The following is a 6000-nucleotide window of genomic DNA, read 5'->3' on the forward strand; positions in this document are numbered from 1 at the left end:
CTTATGGAATAAGACCTCTTTATATAGCCACATGTTTTAGGGTTTAAAGCCTTTTCCTAAACCTGTTCGGTCTTACTTTTCCACCAAGAAATATAATTCCATTTAATTCCTAATTATTCGGTCACAGCAGGGACCACGGTATTTAATTAACGAGGCTTCCTATTATGGACTTAATTCGAAATATTCGAATTAATACTACCATAATAAATTACAAATTATTCCACTAAAATTCGTATCTACACTCCTCAGTTCAATTTCGAAATTCTTCCATTAAATATTATTTAACTCCCCATGTTAAGATTCAAATATTAATCTAATAAATTAAATTACTGACAATTTAATTCATTGATTATTTCCTTTAGACTTTCGCTTAACTTATTTCATGTGACGGATACAAAATCCACCTGCAGGGTTTCACATGAAAACTTATAAGCTTTCATAAAGGTGTATCATCAATCTCTAGACCGAGACATGGATTCCATCAACTAATTATTACTTCGCCAATGTATATCATCATTGTCCATTTTACCAGGCATATTGACCCACAAAAGAATCTTGTCTTTTAGTAAATCAAAACAATAAATAATATACACGACTAATAGTAATTATATCAAGATTAAGAGTATAAGTACATCTAATGGCTAGAGAATTTATTTTATTAAGTCAGTATGAAATACTTATCTCTACTTAGTCCGTTCAATACATACAAAATGTATTAGCACAAGAAGTCGGAATTAAACCATTCCCATAATCAAGATAAATTATATTTAATCTTGTGCTACAATCATTCATGATGGTTTGTCCAATTTCATCATTAGATTGTGAACATGAACTTTATACTTATAACAACCGATGATTTAATCTTTTGTGTATAAGCTAAACTCTATACACTAAATCATCTGCTATATAAGTACAGAACACAAATGAATATATGATCTATTTAAAACTTTATTAAAATTGAATAAATAATTATTTCATAATAAATACTATATCCAAACCAAAATCCATGGTTAATAGTATATATCCCAACAATTTCCCACTTAGACTTTTAACCATGATAATTATTAGAATATACTATATCTAAATGCATGGTTAATAGTATATGCCCTAACACCTTGAACTCTTCGATCGATTGATGATCCTATTGTTAATTTGAGTGAGGTTTAACGCTATTTGATTGATTTGCACATCAATTTACTTAACGTTATGGCGACTAGAGATGAAGAGAACTCAACTATTGACTCCACACGTCTTTACTTTTTACACTGCTCAGATTATCCAAATATTAATTGATAAATACAACTGTAGCAACAAATATCGCATCTAATCAAAACAAGAAATAGCGTAACAAATGTAAAATTTATTTTAAAAAATAATAAGGGTTACAATTTCTAGAATACTTCAAATTCAAAAAGAGTTTCCTTTTATTCTTCTCTTTAGATTAATGCAAGAACTTTTGAGCTCGTATATTTAGTTTGATTCAATGGCTTGAGAGCATGATCTTGTGACGACCCGGTCAGTCGTCTCATGAGTTACCATTCCGTTTCCTCCATTTCTGCTTCTTTATGCTTCGTTATCCGTATTTTATGTGATCGGATTGATCTGTTTGAGTTCGGAGAAGATTTGGTAAGAAATGAGACACTTAGTCTCTTTTAAGAAGGTTTAAGTTGGAAAAGTCAACCGGATGTTGACTTATGTGTTAGAGAGCTCGGATGTGAGTTCCGATGGTTCGGTTAGCTTCGGGAGGTGATTTATGGCTTAGGAGCGTGATCGGAATGGGTTTTGGAGGTCCGGAGTAGAATTAGGCTTGAATTGGCGAAGTTGATATTTTGGCGATTTCCGGTTGATAGGCGAGATTTTGATATAGGGGTCAGAATGGAATTCCGAGAGTTGCAGTAACTTTGTTATATCATTTGGGATGTGTGTGCAAAATTTCAGGTCATTCGGAAGTGGTTTGGTTGGGTTTTTTATAAAAAGCGTGTTTCAGAAGATTTTAGAAACTTAGGCTTGAATTCGATGTGATTTGGTAGATTTGATGTTGTTTGAGGTTTTTTGATGATCGGAACAAGTTTGAATAAGGTATCGCGTTATGTTTGTGCTTTTGGTTGAGGTCCCGGGAGCCTCGGGATTATTTTGGGTGGTTATCGAAGAATTTGGAACTTGGTTGCAGCAGCTGATATTGCTGCTTCTGGTGTTATCGCACCTGCGGTTTGGGGACCGCAGGTGCGGTGCCGCACGTGCGAGGGGAAGGCCGCAGATTCAAAAGTTAGTTTGGCGAGTAGTTTCCACATAAGCGGTCAAGGTGGCCGCAGATGCGGAATTTCTATTGTAGATGCGATTCTGGATATTAAGTGAGGGACCGCAGAAGCGGTTGTTTTGACCGTATATGCGGTACCGCAGAAGCGGGTTTTGGACCACAGATGCGGAAAAGCCTGGGCAGAAGGTATATATTTTATCTTTCGCGATTTTTGAAGGGTTTAACCATTTTTGAACTCAGAATTGGGAGCTTTGGGCGATTTTGAAGAGGGAAATCAAGGAGACTTCATTGAGGTAAGGATTTTAGACTTTAAACACACTTCTATGGTAATATTTCATGGATTGAGACTGAAATTTAAGGAATTAAAGGACTAAAAATGGAGGATTAGGGCTTGAGTTAAGAGGGCTTAAATTGAGGATTTGAGGGGTCATTCGAGCTCCGATTCTTGTGTTTTTGATATGTATGAACTCGTGGGGAGACGAGGAATCTAATAATGTGAAAATTTTTGAGTTTAGAGAAGTGGGCCCGGGCCTCATGTTTTGCTAATTTCGGAATTTTTGGTATTTTTCGATTGTTTTCACTTGGGCTTTGTTTCCTTAGCATATTATGACGTATTCGTTCTGATTTTGGTTAAATTCGACACGCGTGGAGGCCGATTCGAGGGGAAAGGCGTCGCGAGCTAGAGAGTTAGCTGGTTCGAGGTGAGTAATGATTGTAAATGATGTCCTGAGGATTTGTAACCCCGAAATTGCACATCGTAGTGCTATATTAAGGTGAGACACGCGCTTGATGATGAGCGTGGGGTCATATACTATTGGGGATTGTGACTTGGTCCGTCCCGATTGATGATTTTACCGCGTATTTGATTGTAAACTATGTGTTGTCATCATTATTTGGGCTGAATGCCATAATTGGGCCTAGTTCCATCTAATTGAACCCTTCAGGGATATTTAGTGATATTTCCTCGCTATTTTGACTTGTTACTTGAACTCAGTCATGATATTTTCCTACTGTTGTTACTATTCAGCCATTCTTTCTCAGTTTTCAAGATTTAAATGATATTTTAAATGATATTTGGGCTGAAAACACTGTTTTACTATAGCCCGAGGGGTTTGTGATGATTTTTTTGGACTGAGTAAGGGCGAGGGGTTATATTGTGAGGAACACTGATATTGATATGAGGGAGAGGACCTGAGATACATATATACGCCATGAGGTGGCTTGATTAATATGAGGTCGAGGGCCTAGATTTGATGCCACAAGATGGTTTGATATTGCGCTTGGGCCATAAGGGGCCCCTCCCGGAGTCTGCACACCCCCAGTGAGCGCGGGTACCCATTGTGATGTGAGATTGAGCCCGAGGGGCGGAAATTGTTGGTAATGTGCCCGAGGGGCGAACTTCTATGTGTTTACTTTATCATAACTATCTGTCAATTACCTCTTTATTTGTTGTAAAAGTACTTTATTTTGCTTTTCATTAGTTTACTGCTTACAAATTACCTATTTAATTGCTTCATTATAGAATACCCTGTGTATACGGGTTTTCTTACTTTCAGTCATTATTTATCTTTATTACTCACTGGGTCGGAGTCCTCACATTACTCCCTGCACCTTGCATGCAGATCCAGGTGCCCGAGAGGCCGAGTGAGAGCTTTTCAGTCATTCAGCAATTGCCCGGGATTTCGAGGTAGCTGCATGGCGTCCGCAACCCTGATTTATCCCTTCTATCTTATTACTTTTCCGCATTCCTAGACTATCTATGTAGTAGGTGGTTAAGACTTGCATTAGAGGGTCTAGACTTGTGACACCAGATCAGTGTGGGTTGTGTAGTGTCTATGTCTTAATGACTTCCGCATATCTATCTTGCTGTTTTAAACACTTATTAGGATAATTGGTAATTGAACTGCGTTAGCAAATGATTTATTTAAAATGAGAATGGGTTGTGGTTTATAATTGGTTCGACTTGCCTAGTAATGTGATAGGCGCCATCATGACCGGTATTTGGGGTCGTGACAGATCTTGAATATGATGGATTTGTGTGATTCAAGGGCTTGGTGGCTTGATCTTTAATTTGACGAACTTGGATCTTAATTTAAGTTCATAAATGCTAAACCTTGAATTATAATCTTGACTTTGAATTAAGGACTTTGACAATTTGATCTGGAACTAGTGTTTTCGGCCAAGAATATTCTGAAGATTGTCACAAATAAGAATCTGAGATTCAACTACCACAAAATGGATTATCTTGAACCCCCACTCTTCGAATCTTGATTTGAACTTATTTCTTAAACCTGAACATGGATGTTCTTCAGAGCTATCTCAAGTAGCTTAGATCCAAGATTCAAAATTATGGATTTTTATAAGAACCTCAAGTTAATACTACAATTACTATTTATATTTACAGTCAAATATTTATAAATATTTAGAAAATTTCTTAATAAAATACAAGGTTTAGGAAAAAGTAATTGAATTCACGTAAACCCCCAATCAATTCATTATATTCATCCCTGCTTCTTGCTTATGGAGATCCCTATTGTTATTGTAGTGGATAGGAGTTGTAGGAAATTTTTTATTTTGCGCCTCATACAAATGACACTAGTTGTATGATGCTTCTTTTTTATTTTAAAATTTTGTAAACCCAAATTTTGTGGACCCAAAAGTGTAAGATTTGGGTGCATAAATTTGCAAGACAAAAAAGGGCCTCACATAACTAATGTCAGTTGTGTGAGTCACACAATAAAACTTTTCGGAGTAGTAGTGAGGATATAAACTCCTTTATTTTGATGTGATTGGTCCTTTCGAATTTCCAACCAATCAGATTGAGCCAATAAGTAGCTCATATTTGATTGGCGAGAACATGTTACTTGTGTATGCACACTTTTAATGGCCTTCCGATTTAACTTGGGATAACACATTGATTGATATGTGACATGATTCTATTGACTTCATCATTTGACTTAGCCACGTCATTTGACGTGTATCTCAATCAGTGGCAAACCTAAAATTTTAGCAGTGGCAAACTTAAAATTTTATAGAAGCGGATTCAGTACAAATCACGACAGTCAATTGTGCAAGTGTACTGGTAAAAAGAATTTGGCACGACACATAACCTCAAAATGATTTTTTTTAAAAGTTGGGGAAAACAAAAAAAATAGTAAAAAAAAGTCTATTTACATTTATTTTTAAAAAAATTATCTATATAAATTAACAAACTTTACTTTAGGAAATTTAGCAATTTTAATAAAAAAAATATTTAACCAACTGAAAAAAACTTACGGTAAATCCAAGAAATTTTACCAACAAAGTTGCTACAAACAAAAAACAATGAAAAAGAGTTATAAACTAAACTAACTAATACAAATAATTAAAGAAAAAGAATTATATAAGAAGCTAAAATTCTCAGTATAACACAAATTAATAATTTTACATAAACTAACAAGTATTTTGCTAAAGCACTCTCATGTATTATAAAAAAAATTATAAAAGAGAATCAAAATTCACTTTGTAGAAAGATTTGAATTTTCTAAAGTAAAATGGAGTTTAACAAAAATAGTTTTTATTGTATTTAAGCAGAGAAAAGAAATCATAATTAAAGAGAAGCAAGAAAACAAAGACAAATATAAAAGGGAGAAATTCAAAAATAGCTAGATTTACAACTAGTCCTTCAAAAATAGCTCAGTTTCAAAAGTAATCAAAATTTAGCCACTTTTCATGTAAAGATATATCTGAGCGAAAACATTGTT

Source organism: Nicotiana sylvestris, chromosome 5 (assembly GCF_000393655.2).
Source record: "Nicotiana sylvestris chromosome 5, ASM39365v2, whole genome shotgun sequence".
In the NCBI taxonomy this organism is placed as follows: Eukaryota; Viridiplantae; Streptophyta; class Magnoliopsida; order Solanales; family Solanaceae; genus Nicotiana; species Nicotiana sylvestris.